Below are 16,121 nucleotides of genomic sequence, written 5' to 3' on the forward strand. Positions count from 1 at the left end.
TGGCTTAGGCTGGCTTTGAACTTGCAATCTTCCTGTCTCAGCCTCCAGAGCAGCTGGGATTAGAGGTGCAGGCCACCGCACACTGCCAGGGTTTCTTTTTTATGTGGCCAGGTGTCCTCAGGCACTTCAAGATCTAAGAGCAACACAACTTTTCCTCCTCTAAAATCATTCCTGACAGGTCTTTTGGTTACAGCAAAGAAAAAGCTGAACAAACCACATCACTAAAAATTTATTCACAGCTAATAAGACTTTTGATGTTTTAGGGAAAGAAAAAGAAAGAAAAAAACCTGTCTGGAATGTGCAAGCTGAAAATGACATAAGCAGCTCCCTATAGCCTTGAAGTGTTTATGGCGAGGTATGTGATATGATCTCCTTCTTCACCTGACCCAAAGTATTCATTAAAATTCTCAAAAAGTACTAACTCTTACAGTGTGTTTTGTTGGCCACATAACAAAAGAACACATATGAAAGGAAAGTGCATGAACGAAGGGGAGAAGGAGTAAGACAGGGTAATACATCTGGTGAATAGAATCCAAGTTTGTTATATGTATGAAAATGTTTGTGTATGAAAATGTCATAGAGGAACCCATTATTTTTTCAATTAATATGCATTACAAACTATAATATAAAATATACTTTTTTAGTTATAGATACACCCAATATCTTTCTTTTATTTATATTTATGTGGTGCTGAGGATAGAACCCAGTGCCTCACACATGCCAGGTGAGCATTCTACCTCTGAGGCACAAATCCAGCTCATGAAAAGGTTTTATTAAAATATTTTGAACAAACCAAGAACTGTAGAACCAACTCACACAGCCCTGGGAGGCCAGAAGCAACGGAAATAAAACACAGTGTTCACATGAAGTATCAACTTCATGGCTCTTTGCAGGACAGACATTGAGAGGATGGCAGCACCAGCATTCTCCATGGGTAGAGTCTTCGTAACGTGATGAAGATCACCTTTGATCACTTGAACAGGACCATGTGAAATCCTGAAATCTTTTCCAATTAACTATAAATATTCAGCAAAATGTTCTAAGATCACCAATTCTTTGAGTGTGTTTGGTTAGAAACTTCACAAAATATGTATATTCCCTGTTTGGGTGGAAACAGAAAACTGTAGAATCCACTCATGCACCATCACAAGGACCGAAGCAAAGACATTCATGCCGATACCAACACTACCAGTCTTTTTTTTTTTTTTTTTTAATATTTATTTATTTTAATTCTCGGCGGGCAAACACAACATCTTTGTTTGTATGTGGTGCTGAGGTACGAACCCGGGCCGCACGCATGCCAGGCGAGCACGCTACCACTTGAGCCACATCCCCAGCCCCTACCAAAGTCTTTAGAAAAGACAGGAGGTGTTCAGTTCTTGAAGCCATAAAATTGGAAGGCTGAGTTACTGAGACATGAAATTGGCCTTACACACAAATATTCATATCACATATAAAGAAAACCCTAAGGACATCTTTTAATATTCTCTCAATTTTCTCTGGTTGACAATATACATGATGAAATGTTTGGATGAAAGAGCAAATACTAATATTCAAGAAGCAAAGTAGAGTGAGATAAATGAGCCAAAATATGCATGAGATAGAAGATAAACCCCATGTGGAGAGGCAGGGTTCCAAGGGAGTTTTAATACACCTATTAAACAATCTTATTTAACAAGATACACCTATTAAAGAGAAAGAGACGGGGGCGGGGGGGGGGAAGAGAGAGGGAGGAGAGAGAGAGGAACTGAGGGAGAGAGAAAGACAAAAATTTCTGTGCTCTGTTCTGCAATCATTCTGCAAGTTTCTTTTGTTTTTGTAATTCTGAGGCTGCCTATGCATTTTGGAACTGGTCACATGAAGAATGATGTTGGTATCAGAGAAGGAGCTATCCACTTTAGAGCAAATATATAGAGATATAAGACAGAATCAGTTGAAGATAAATTCTGAGTACCTGAATTTATAAGATGAGCTCATTACATTCCATCTTAAAACACACACACAATGTCAAGTTCCTTTTCCTGGTCTTAATTCTGTTCTACAGTTATATAAAATATCACCATTACAAGAAGTTTCTTGAGGGAACAAAGGAAACTTCCTGCCACTTCTTGTAAGTTATTGTTTCAGAAAAAGCCTGAACTGTAAAACATTGACATAGGGGCTGGGGCTGGAGCTCAGTGGCTGAGCCCTTGCCTGGCATGTGTGAGGCACTGAGTTCGATCCTCAGCACCACATGGAAATAAATGAAAATAAGAAAGGTACATTAACAACTAAGAAATTTTTACAAAAAAATTTGACATAAAAATTCTGCCAGTACTTGATTAGTTTGTAGTAAGCCAAATTGTGGTTCAAGGTGGACAAGTGGTCCTTGAAGACGCACAAAAATGTGTAAAAAATCAGACCATTTACAAAAAAGGTATTGCTGCTGTCTGAGTCCTTTCTTCATAGATGTGATTGGAAGCAATTAAGAATGATCTCAAAAGCTGTGAACATATTTCATACAGTGGTGAAAACACGGAGTTGCATATTTCAAAAAACAGGCTGAGGCTAAAAATATCCTTCTGATTAAATAAATTTAGGTGAGGATAAGATGTGTAATTGACAACAATATTCCAGATGTTCAATACCCAATTTTAAATCTTGAGGATAAATAGCTTTCAGCCTGACTTATGATGAACTTAAAACTCTAAGGAAATTCAAAAATGCAAGAAAGCATCCCCAAGGCCCTGATGGGAGCCCAGCTGCACAGCCAAATCCATGCTCTCAGAATTTCTTTTTAACATTGAGTCTGGGGGCCCACTGCACATCCTGACAGGAATTTGATTGATCTTGGGCATAGCCTAGTGGGAATTATTTTTAAATATTTTAAAATAATCTTTAATTATTTTAAAATATGGGATTGATGGCTTCAGTGAAGTCTTTACTCTTCATGATTTTAGCATGGAAACATCCTATTCATCCTTCAAAGACACTGAAGTGCTTCCATTTAACTACCAGTACTCCAAACAAACACAGTAACTTCTGCAGTGCATGCTAATTTGTAGGATGTCCAAGAATACAGAAAAGTTCACTGAGGAAAGCACAGCCACCTAGGGGTTGAATTTGACTCTATCAAGAACTGTTTTGAGTGTCTGTGTGTGGTTCTGGGGGTTTTTGTGCTAGGCAAGCCACTAACTGACATCCCCAGACATTTTAATTCTTTTTTATTTTGAAACACTCTCTCACTAGGCTGGCCTCAACTTTGTGATGTTCCTGCTTTAGCCTCCCAAGCATCTGGAATTACAGTCATGTACCCTGACACCCAGGAGAAACCAGCTTTCAACAGGCAACCATGTCATTATCCCCTATTCTACATGGCCTTTAGCAAACTCCTCAGTGACTTTAGACCACAAGTCACAACCTTAAAAGAAGTAGGGGAATTTTGAATGGTACACATTCCCAATAGTGTGCAACTGGATGTATAAGGCATTTTAGCAAAAATAACTCATGTCTGTCCATATAACAATAATTATTTGTGTTATGATGTATATTATAAGTATATAGTACAATATTATATAATAATAACCATTATTATTATTGTGTACCACTAGAATGGCCATCCTATGTATCAAAAAGAGAATGAGGAGTTCCTTGTCCACTGTGTCGGTAGGGCAACAACACAGAGTAAGGAAGACATTGATATTGACCTCAAAGAAAGGGAAGTGGGTCCAGAGATTGGGTCCCACACCAGTGAACAAGACCAGTTCAGACATACAATAAGCACCAGGGATCCCTGAGGCCCTGATCAGAGCCCAGGGGCACAGCCAAATCCATCCTCTCAGAATTCCTTTTTAACATTGAGTCTGGGGGCCCACAGCACATCCAGACAGGAGTTCCATAGATCTTGGGCAGGGCCTAGTAGGAATTATTTTTAAAACTTCCCTGCACATGACCCTTCTGTGTTATGAGGGTTGAGATATGCATAGCTATTGCAAGTCACTTTTTTTTATTAGCCTAGAGAAAGGAGGCTCACAGAGGTCTGTAGGTTCTCATAACTGTCCAGTGTCTTGCATAGATGGTCTGGAATTCTGGGAAAATACTCAGAAGCTAGTACCAACATTACTTTCTTCAAGTTTCGTTTTCTCCAGCTACAATTTTCTATCTTATCTCTGCACATGTGCCAGCGAGTGTGTGTGTGTGTGTGTGTGTGTGTGTGTGTGTGAGAGAGAGAGAGAGAGAGAGAGAGAGAGAGAGAGAGAGAAAGAGAGAGAGAGAAATATTTGGTCTTTGTGGGGAACTTTTAATATTATTCTCTGTGAATGTTTAATAACTTGAGTCTGTGAAATTAACTAGCAACAGAGAGAAATGTCCCCCAAAATCTCATGTTTTGAAAGACTAATTCCCAATGCACCATGGCTCAAAGGTGGCTCTTTCTTCAATTGATGGGATCATGAGGACTCTGATATCATAAGTGGATTAGTCCACAGATTCATCATTTAAATGAGAAATTAAGAGGCAGTAGAAACTGTAGGGTGTAGGGCCTAGTAGGAGGGAGTGGGTTTTGGATACATAACCTTGGGAACTCTATCTTGTGCTTCTCTCTCTCTCTCTCTCTCTCTCTCTCTCTCTCTCTCTCTCTCTCTCCCTCCCTCCCACCTACCCCTACCCATGAACCAGTCAGTGCTTCCCATCTGCAATGTAGTGGGTTCTTCTCCTTCACTAGGCCTTTCCACATGATGAGGACACAATACATAGGAACCCAACCTCTCAAAAATGCAGCACATTTAGGATAAGATTCGTATTCAGAGAATTACATAATTCTATGCCATATCTGAACAATCCCTGTGTCCAGATGGGCAAACAGGAAGCTGAGGGGAGGCATGACTTTTCTAAGTTCACACAGCCATCTTCACAGGTCCTGCTGCCATAGGCTCAGGGGACTGACTCTGCAGTGACTCCCATGTCCTTGCCCCCAAGGGTCCTGCAGGCTGAGAGACAGGAATTCACACCTCAGGACAGTCTCTGTCACCAGCCTTCTCTTAACCAGTTCTCAAAAGGAAACAAAGAGGGAATCTCCATCTCTGCTTAAGGTTTAGTTTCTATGAGCAGGAACTTTCCACTTTCACTTTCTACTTTCAAATTCCGCTCTCCTATTGCAAGGAGACTTCTGCAGATTACATTATCTGTTGCGTATAAAGCCTTGTCCTGAGTTTCATTAGGATAATACCTACAGACAGATCACCAGATCTCTAAAAAGCCCACTCCACTAAAAAAACTGAAGAATTGCATCCTCATTCACAGCAATCATGAGGTGAGAAATTCTCTGTTTTTTGCCCTCATGTCTAAAGGTTTGGAAGCAAAATTAATCCATACTACCTCAACAGGTTGATTCTCAGGCATCCTAAACTTTCTATTTGAGTATCTGTTCATAGACTAATGTGTGTGTGTGTGTGTGTGTGTGTGTGTGTGTGTGTGTCTGTGTGTCTGTGAGTGTGTAACATGCAAGTGCATTTATAGAAACAGCTAAGCTGTTGTATTAGTGTAAGCATTTTCATTTCTGTTGAACTTATGTAACTACATTCATGCAATTCCCTGAAGAAGGGTAGGACAGAGGATAAGAGTTTCACAAGAAGAGATAAAATGATCCCAAAATCAGAAATTCTCTTTCCCGACACTATTGCCCATCTAGGGAAAAGAGATCAGCTTGTCAGGTTAGAGACATCTCTTTCTCCTCACTCCTCATTTTGGTGGGAAAGGACCCACACAGTAGTGTGAGGTTCAATGGAGCTTCCCAGATGTCTGGGGAGACACTGTGGGGATGGGGTGAGAGGCTCATGGCCTTCCTCTGGAGACTCCTCAACTCACCTTCTGAGGGGCCAGCTCTGATGAAGCTCTGAGTAGATTGAAGGTGAGCACATCACGTTTCCTGCGGCTGCCCATCACCTGCAGGTCCTTGGCATCTACCTGTCCATGGGTCCTGGCTGGAGGTCTCTGCTTGGGAACATCCACATCTTCCTTATCAGAAAGGCCCTTTGGGATTTTCTCTATGGTCCCAGCTGAATCTTGAATCAAGCAACTCCTGAGATCAGCAGATATAATTCTTTTAGTTAATATTGACTTGCAAATGTCCCTTCTGGGAAAAACTTGGAAGAGGCAGAATTTCCAGAAACTACAAAACCACAGGTCAACCCTCTGTCAAATATTGACTTGGAACTGGTAATTTAAAATGAGAAAGAGTAATAATACCAAAGGATACAAGGTAGCTATCTCATTCTGAATAATTATTCAATGCTAATCTGTTTTCTAAAACTATTTTGTAAATTACTACATTGAATCCTTAAGAGAAAACTATGAGGCAATTATTTATCCTAATTTTACAGCGGTGTTGTCTGACTTAGATAAGCTAGGATCACCCAGTCCATAAGAGGTGGAGCTGAAATATGAATAAGACAGTGTATTAAACTGTTAAGCCAGTTTCTCCAAAAGAGTTACAGTGTGGTTTCCTGACATCATTTCAGATGCCATCCTAATCAGTTGTTCAGTTTTGATGGTTTAATGTGAATTTCAATATGTGCCACGACAAAATGTGTATAAAATAGCACTAGGACAAAGTTTGCCATTTTAACTTTTCAAAGTCTAAAATTTACTGGTATTTATCATCTTCCTTGTTGTTCTCCCCACCCACTGCTTAAGCTTCAGTGTCCCCGAAGCTCCCCGATGCCTGTTCTCCCTGCTAGGGGTCTTGCTGTCTTTTCTCTGGGATCTGTTAGTGAGAACTTGCTTCTGTTATTTCCCCTGCATATTGGAGTGGCTGCCTCTGTGTCTCTCCTGATGGACATGTCTGCAGTGGAGAGTGGTTACTTTGTTGTGAAGAAGGTAGAGAAGGTCCAACAGAAGCCACTGGATGGTTTTCCAGTATAAAGAGGTTTGCTGTGAGGGGACAGGGGACACCTGGTCATGGGTCAGACACACAGGTATTGGGCTGTACACCAGGATGAAGAAGTAGCCACTGAAGGGCACACTGCAGATATCAAGGAACAAATACCATGAAGTTACATCAGAGCAGGACAAGAGTTTACAATCACACTCAGGAGAAATCTCAAAACCAAAGAAGAAAAAAATAAATGAACACTACAATGTCCTTTTGTCCTGTATCCCTTCATCTGCCATAAATTTGCTTTTTTGGAGGGGGCAGCACTGAACATTGAACCCAGGACCTCTCTCAGGTGAGGCAAGCACTCTACCATACAGCTACATTCCTAGCCCTTTTTCACATTATTTTGTGATAAGGGCTCTCACTAAGTTGCCCAGGGTAGACTCAGACTTGCAGCCCCCCTGCCTCAGCCTCCTGATAAGCTTGATTACAGGCACACACAACTACACTTGGGGACCATCATGATTTAAAGGCTATCCCTATTGTAACATGTATCAGCCTTTGTTGCTTTCCATGGCTGAATAATATCCAGTTGTGTGGGTATATGACATCTGCTTATCCATTTATTAATTCATGAACATTTGTGCAGTTGTCACCTTTGGCTATAGATAGTGCTACAATAAACATCCGTGCACAAGTGTTGCTTTCAAACCTGTTTCCAATTGTTTTGAGCATCAATGTATGCTAAAGATACACTCATTTCAGATAGTGGTTGCAAATATTTTCTATCATTCTGGGAGCTCTTTTATCAGTCTGTTGATGGTGGCCTTTGATGCACAAATTTCTTCATTTTGGTCAAATCCAACTCATCTCTTTTTCTGTTGTTTCCTGTGGTTTGGTTGTCACAGCCAAGAAAGCATTGTCAAATGCAATGTCAAGAAGCTTTTCCCTTTTATTTTCCTCTGCAAGTTTTATTGTTTTAGTCTCACATTTAGGTTTTTAATTCATTTTGAGTCATTTAGTATACTAAATAAGGTCCAACTCACTGTTGTACAACTGGTGTTCTGGTTTTTCCACAACATTGGTTGTAAAGACTGTCCTTTATCCCAGTGAGTGGCCTTGACATTCTTGTCAAAAATTGCTTCACCAGAGTTCTGAAATGAATTGTGTCCCCTCCCCAAATCACTAAATTCAAATCTCTAAATAGGCTCCATACTGAGACATTCTTTTGAGATAGGGTCTTGAAGGAGATAGCAAAAATTAAGGAGAAACATAGCATGAGGCCTTACTTCTCCAGGATAAATTTCATTAGAAATTGGGGAAGAGACACCTAAGTTGTCTGCATTCATGGGCCAGGGAGGGATGGCCAAGTGAAGTACAAGGAAAGTGGCCACTGGGCTGGGGTTTTGGCTCAGGGGCAGAGCACTTCCCTACCATATGTGAGGGTTCAATTTTCAGCTCCACATGTGAATAAACAAAATAAAGGTATTGTGTCCACCTTGAACTAAAAAATATTTAAAAAATAAATAATTCATGTGGCCATCTCTAAGTCAGTGGCCTTCTATAAAGAGCCCTTGCTAGGTACCATAGGCACACACTTTTACTTGCAATTCTAGCGTCCAGAACCCTGAGAAGAGTTCTACCACCACATGCTTTGTTATTATGGCAGCCTGGGCTGACTAATGTAACTCTACAGACAGAGTTTATTTCCAGGGTCTCTCTTTTCTTGGTCTTTGTGTTCCTTATGTCTTTCATGTGGTCATTACACCACACCATAATGTTTGGATTTCTATAGCTTTGTATTCACTTCTAAAATCAGAAAGTGTGAGAGGTCCAGCTTTGTTCTTTGATCTCAAGATTATGTTGGCTATCTCAGTGCCTTTGTGTAATGGTTAATCTGCATTGCCAACTTGATTGTGATAAGAGATGCTGAGGATTATGGGTGTGTCCATGATATGAGTCTAGGAATGATTGGCATGTGGGATAGCCTACCCAAAAGGAGAACCTCCAATAGGAGGATGGCTTAAGTGGAATAAAAGTTGGAAGAACAAAGAAACAGCAGCAGATGCAAGCTGGATTCTTCCTGAAAGTCTTCTTGATTGCTGCTACCATATCTGGGGATATCAGACTCTCTCTTCTTTACTTTTCTGAAGCAGATTCTGACACTTGATTCTCTAGGAGGCTTAGTGCTCAAACTAGAATAGCACCATTGATCCCTCTTGTTCTGAGGCTTCAGCCTCTTGGACTGCCCAGCTACTGGTTTTCCCAGCTCTCCAGCCTACAGATGGCCATTGTGGACTATTCAGCTTCTGGTTGCATAAGCCAACCTAATAAGTCCCCTTTTTATAATTATACTTCCTGTTGATTCTGTTCCTGAGAACAGAACTGTTCCAAAGAACATTCTGTTCCAGAGAACCCTGACTAATAATATACTGAGACACCACATGAATTTTAGGATGAAATTTTCTACTCCTGAAGGAAACTTTCAGTGGAACGTTGGTAGGGATTGCCCTGAATCTGTAGCTCATTTTGGGCAGTACTGACAACTTAGCAATATTAAGCGTCTATCCCATGAATTTGGGATGTCTTTCACTTTTCCGTGTGTCTTCTCTTTTTCAAAAATTGCTTGCAGTGCTCAGTGTAGTCTCCTTTTCCTCCTTGATTGAGTTTATTCTTCATTCTTCTCCATGCTATTGTAAATAGGATTGTTTTCTTTATCTCTTTTGAATTGATCATTGTGTTTAAAAACACAACTGAGTTTTGCATACTGATTTTGCATTCTACTCCTGTGCTTCATTTGTCTAGTAGTTGGAACAGTTCTTGTGTGGCCTCTTGAGACTCTTGTACATATAATTTATGTTAATTGGCAAAGGTGAAAGCCAGAATCCTTACCTTGTTCCAGATGCTGGAGAAAAAGCTTTCATTATTTCTTCATTGAGGTTGATACTAGCTGTGGACTTCATATACAACCTTTATTGGGTTAGGGCATTTCCTTCTGTTATGCTGACAGGGAGGGAATGTTGTTGATGGGTTTTCTGCAAACTGACTCTTTTTTCTGTGACTCTGCTAATGAACATTTATATTATGAGTTTAAGTGTTGAACCACCCTGTTGTATAACATTCTCCACTTAGCTGACATTCTTGAAATGACAAAGTAAAAGCCATAAAGAGCAAAGTTTTAGCTACCCAGGGCTATGAATTTCTGAGGAATGTAGCAGATGCATCCACTGGTAGGACTCTAAGGGGTACATGAAGTGATGATGTAGTGGATCTTCATCTGCATCAGTGTGGTGCTTTCAGAGGTTTATTTTGTGAAAGAATGGTAGAGCTGTACACATGTTGTGGTAACCAAAGCAATTAGCTTGAGTTGATACTGTACTAGAGTTGTAAAAGTTATAATTACTGGAGAAATTGGGTAAAAGATACACTGGATCTCATCACAACAACCTTTCATTTTATATTTATTTCAAAGTAAAAAGTTAAAGGAAAAAAATCCATGCTCTAGATTTCTGTAATTCCAAGCTATCAGGAGGCTATGCCAAGAGCAACCCAGTCTGTGCATTTTAGTAAGACCTTCTATCAAAATAAAATACAAATGGCTAGGGATGTAGTTTAGTGGTAGAACTATTGCCTAGAATGTATGAGGCCTTGTGTTCATTTCTCAGGGGGAAAATAAAAGCCTTTGTCACATATTATTCCCAGTTTAATGGTCTTCATTTGTTGTATGCACACAGTTTATAGTCCCGAAGTCGATAATGTTCACTAAAGCTACGCACTTCTAATCAGTCTTTCTTATTTTTTAGTAATAGTTGAATAAAAACCTTTTACATAGCATGTGATATGGAATGTGCTCTGCATAAGTAGGCTTATTAATGTTCCTAAAGGCCAGGGTGACAAGTGCCATTGTTATCATAACTTTACAAATGTGATTCTAAAGAATGGAGTGGCGACTGGCTTAGAATGTGCCAGAACAATGCTATGAAGCCAAGCAAACTACAATCACTATTCATGCATAGCTTAAAGATCTAAATAATTTGATGTGGTTTCATGTTGAGGGCCACAGCTGAGTCGGAATGGTCCCTGGCATTTTGTCAGAAGTAATGGTTGAGAGGCGAGCCATTAAGATGATGCTGGATTGATTCAATTGTATATAGATCCCTGCTGTCCGCCTAGGGTGCCCACTACTTTGGAGTTCTTGAGAGGATTCCTGGGGAGTTGGCGTTGGTTGATGAAGTTCCAGTGGTGGGAGGTCCAGTTGGTGTCGGGTGCCTGAGAGGGGCCACGTGGGTGGCGTTTGGGAGAGTTCCCGGGGAGGGTGCGTGGAGTGCTGTTGTAGTTCAGGCAATAAAGTTTCCTGTTTGAACATACAAGTGCTTTGTGGCGGCTCAATAATTTCTGCCCAGCCAGACTGCGGCAGTTGCATCATTGTTATATGCTGATTTTAAGTCCTTTGGGTTTGGACCCAGGAGAAGATAGCTGGGTCAAATGGTGGTTCCATGCCATATTTTCCGAGGAATCTCCACATTGCTTTCCATAAAGGTTGCAGCAATTTGCAGGCCCCCCAGCAATGTATGAGTTTGCCTTTTCCCCACATCCTCACCAACATTTATATTTGCTTGTATTCGTGAATATTGCCATTCTGACTGGGGCTAGATGAAATCTTAGAGTAGTTTTGATTTGCATTTCTCTAATTGCTAAGGATGTTTAACATATTTTCATATATTTGTTGATCAATTGTACTTGTTCTCCTGTGAAGTGTCTGTTCAGTTCCTGAGTCCATTTATTGATTGGGTTATTTGGTTTTTTGGTGCTAGAGTGTTTGAGTTATAATATATCTTGGAGATATATCAGAGGTGCAAGTGGTAATGATTTTCTCCCTTTCTGTTCGCTCTCTCTTCATGTTATCATTTTTTTTTTGCTGAGAAGAAGCATTTTAGTTTGAATCCCATCCCATCTATTGATTATGTTTTAATTTGTTCAAATTACTTATACATGATACAACAATGCATTTTGATTCATTCTACACAAATGGAGCACACCTCTTCCTTTCTCTGGTTGTACACAATGTAGAGTCACACCACATGTGCAGTCATACATGTACCTAGGGTAATGATGTTCATCTCATCCCACCATCTCTCCTGCCCCCATGTCCCCTCCCCTTCCCTCTCTCTGCTTTGTGCAATCAATGTTCCTCTATTCTCCAGCTCCCCCAATTATGGATCAGTATCCACTTATCAGACAGTACATTCAGCCTCTGGGTTTTTCGGATTGGATTACTTTCCTTAGCATGATATTTCCAGATCCTTCCATTTACCTTCAAACACCATAATTTTATTCTCTTTTAATGCTGAGTAATTTTCCATTCTGTATACATACCACAGTTTCTTTATCCATTCATCTGTTGAAGGGCATCTAGGTTGGTTCCACAGTTTAGCTATTGTGAATTGAGCTGCTATGAACAATGATATAGCTGTGTCACTGTAGTATGCTGATTTTAAGTCCTTTGGATATAGACTGAGGAGTGGGATAGCTGTCAAATGGTGGTGCATTCCAATTTTCTATGGAATCTCCATACTGCTTCCTACAGTATGTGCACTAATTTGCTTTGACACCAGCAATGTATGACCATACTTTTTTCCCCACATCTCTGCTAACACTTATTTTTGCTTGTATTCTTGATAATTACCATTCTGATGTGAGACAAAATCTTAGAGTAGTTTTGATTTGCATTTCTCTAAACACTAGAGAAGTTGAATGTAAATGTTTCTGGGAAAACTGGAAAACCACATGCAGCCAAATGAAATTAAAGTAATATTTCTCACCATGCACAAAGCTCAACTCAAAGTGGATTAAGGACCTAGGAATTAGATCAGAAACCGGGCACCCAATAGAAGAAAAAATAGTCCCAAATCTTCAACATGTCTGATTAGGTCCTGACTTCCTTAATAAGACTCCTAAAGAACAAGAAGTAAAAGCAAGCATGCATAAATGGTCTATTGTATATCCTCTTCTGAGAAGTGTCTGTTCAGTTCAATAGCCCATTTATTGGTTGGGTTATTTACTTTTTTGATGTTAAGTTTTTTGAGGTCTTTATATATCCTGGAGATTAGTGCTCTATCTGATGTGTGTGTAGTAAAGATGTTCTCCATTCTGTGGGCTTTGTCTTCATGGTAATGATAGTTTCCTTTTAGGCACTAGAGCAGAGAGCCTGTGCCTAATAGAAGAAAAATAGGTCCAAATCTTCACCATGTCAGCTTAGGATCTGACTTCCTTAATGAGATTCCTGAAGCACAAGCGGTAAAATCAAGAATCAATAAATGGTCTATTGTATATCCTTTCTTAAGAAGTGTCTGTTACATAACATTTTTATTCATACACACACACATACATAATATATATAAGTTACTATTAATCAGTTTTATAAAAGAATAAAATACGGCATTTCCAGTAAAGGAATGGAACTGGAGAATATACTATTATGCTATGTGAAATAAGGCAACACCAAAAAATCAAAAGCTCAATGTTTTCTCTGATAAATGGATGCTATTTCACAATGGGGGCACTATGGAAAAATAGAGTTACTTTAGATTAGGTAGAAGAGAGTGAATGGAGGGGAGAGGTGTGTGGGTAGGAAGGATAGTAGAATGAATCAGACATTATTACCCTATGTACACATATTGACTGTAAGACTGGCAGAATTCTATACTATGGAAAACCAGAAGAATGACAAATTATACTCCATTATATATGATGTATCAAATTGCATTCTATTGTCATGTAAAACTAATTAAAACATATTTTAAAACTTATTTTTTAAAAATCTGAATACAGGTGAAACTTTCAGTTTGCACTAATGTTGTAGTAGGTGTTTCACTGGAGTTTTCCTTATGGCTGTATCTCACCTAACAGAGAAAATCCACTTTTGTTTCACAGTGAGAATGTACATGATCATGGGATCCAGGACAAGCTGCGGCAGTTGAGATGTCACTTCACGTGGGGGCTGGAAATTGAAGATAATGAAACACCAGATTTAGAAAGCAGGGTCATGGAAGAGATTGAGTTCCTAGACACCAGATACAATGTGGGGATTCACAACCTCCTGGCCTATGTGAAGCACCTGAAAGGCCAGATGAGGAGGCCCTGCAGAGCTTGAGAGAAGCTGAAGACTTGGTCCAGGGGGAGCACGCACACCAGACAGACCTGAGGAGCCTGGTGACCTGGGGCAACTGTGCCTGGGTGTATCACCACATGGGCAGATTGGCAGAAGCCCAGACTTACCTGGACAAGGTGGAGGACACTTGCAAGAAGTTTGCAAGTCCCTCCCACTACAGGCTGGAGTCTCCTGAGATGGAGTGTGAGGAAGGATGGGCCTTGCTGAAGTGTGGGAGAAAGAATTATGAGCGGGCCAAGGCCTGCTTTGAAAGGGCTCTGAGAGTGAAGCCTGAAAACCCTGAATTCAGCCTGGGGTTCGCCATCTCCTCCTTCCGTCTGGATTACGATGATGAAAACGTAATTTCTCTAGAGCCCCTGAGGAGAGCTGTCAGCTTAAACCCAGAAGATGCATATGTTAAGGTTCTCCTTGCCCTGAAGCTTCAGGATGTAGAACAGGAAAAAGAGGGAGAAGGCTACATTCAGGAAGCTCTGAACAGCACATCCTCCAAGCCCTATGTGTTTCAATATGCAAGCAAATTTTACCGAAAAAAAGGCTGTGTGGATAAAGCTATTGAGCTCCTTAAGAAAGCCTTGGAGGTAAGACCCAACTCTGCCTCCCTACATCACCAGTTAGGGCTTTGCTACAGGGCAAAAATGTGTCAAGTAAAGGATGCAACAAATATGAACCCTACAGGGCAGGAAAGAGAAAATGTGCACAGATGGGTTCATTTGGCTATAGAAGAATTTAAAGAGACTGTAAGATTAAAGCCAAGATTTGAGATGGCTTACGTTTTCATGGCTGAAATGTATGCAGAAATACACAAGTATGAAGAGGCAGAGGAAAATTTTCAGAAAGCATTATGCATGGACAATATTGCTGACTACATTCAGCAAGACATTAATCACCGCTATGGCCGTTTCCAACAATTTCACATGAGATCTGAAGACAAAGCAATCACCCACTATTTAAAAGGTCTAAAGATAGAAGAAATGTCCTTTGCCAGGAAAAAACTCATAAGTGCCTTAGAAAAACTGGCTAAAAGTCGTGTGAACCAGAATGTGAGTGTTGTGGAGAGTGTCAGCCTCCTGGGGCTCAGCCATAAATTAAAAGGGGAAGTGAAGGAGGCCCTGCTGTGCTATGAGAGGGCTCTGAGGCTCACTGATCAGCTGAACCCTGAGTTTTGAGGAAGGGCCCCACCCTCCATTTCATCTACTCACAACTAAATAGAACAACAAGCTTCCCTGCTTGCTGCCTCCCAAAATGTACGACTGACGAAATAAAAAAGTAGATCGGGCAGCACATGCCCTCTCCCTGCCTGCCTGCTCCTGCCTTCACCCTGCTTCCTTAGTGCCTAGGCCAGGAGCATCCATCCTCTCTCCTGGCATCCCTGCACTCATTGGCCCTGGATAAAAATCCTGTTTGACACCCAGCAGCTGCAGGATACATCAGGATCCTTTTCCTAAAGACTGTGCCTTGGAAATGAACTGCTTCCTCCTTGAGTGAGGCTGTTTTCCTGGACCAAGGAGAATTCAACAGAAAGGGTTCTTTTTTTTTTTTTTGGTGGTGGTGGGGGGGTCCTGGGAATTAAACTCAGGAGCATTCAAAAACTAACCCACAAATATTTTTTGTATTTTATTTAGAGACAGGATCTCACTAAGTTGTTGAGTGCCTTATAGTTGCTGAGGCTGGCTTTGAACTCTCAGTCTTCCTGTCTCAGCCTGCAGAGCAGCTGTGATTAAAGATGCAGGCTATCATACCCTGCCAGGGTTTCTTTCTTATGTGGCCAGGTCTCCTCAAGTACTTCAAGATCTAAGAGTAAGACAACTTTTCGTCCTCTAAAATCATTCCTGTCAGGTCTCTTGGTTACAGCAAGGAAAAAGCTGAACAAACCAGATCAGTAAATACAATACTATATAACAATAACCATTATTATTATTATGTACCACTAGAATGGCCATCCTATGTATCAAAAAGAGAATGAGGAGTTCCTTGTCCACTGTGTCGGGAGGGCAACAACATAGAGTAAGGAAGACATTGATATTGACCTCAAAGAAAGGGAAGTGGGGCCAGAGATTGGGTCCCACACCAGTGAACAAGACCAGTTCAGACATACAA

At 40.6% G+C, this 16,121-nt stretch overlaps 1 pseudogene across 1 annotated transcript; it reads left to right on the forward strand.

Moving 5' to 3' along the window:
• Positions 1–5,248: 5,248 nt before the first annotated feature.
• On the forward strand, positions 5,249–15,552 carry LOC308633821 (interferon-induced protein with tetratricopeptide repeats 1B-like; annotated as a pseudogene). Its single transcript, XR_014024336.1, has 2 exons — positions 5,249–5,290; positions 13,787–15,552. The product of XR_014024336.1 is annotated as an interferon-induced protein with tetratricopeptide repeats 1B-like (transcript).
• Positions 15,553–16,121: the final 569 nt, after the last annotated feature.

Source organism: Spermophilus citellus (assembly GCF_964194105.1).
Source record: "Spermophilus citellus genome assembly, chromosome: 15".
Taxonomy (NCBI): Eukaryota; Metazoa; Chordata; class Mammalia; order Rodentia; family Sciuridae; genus Spermophilus; species Spermophilus citellus.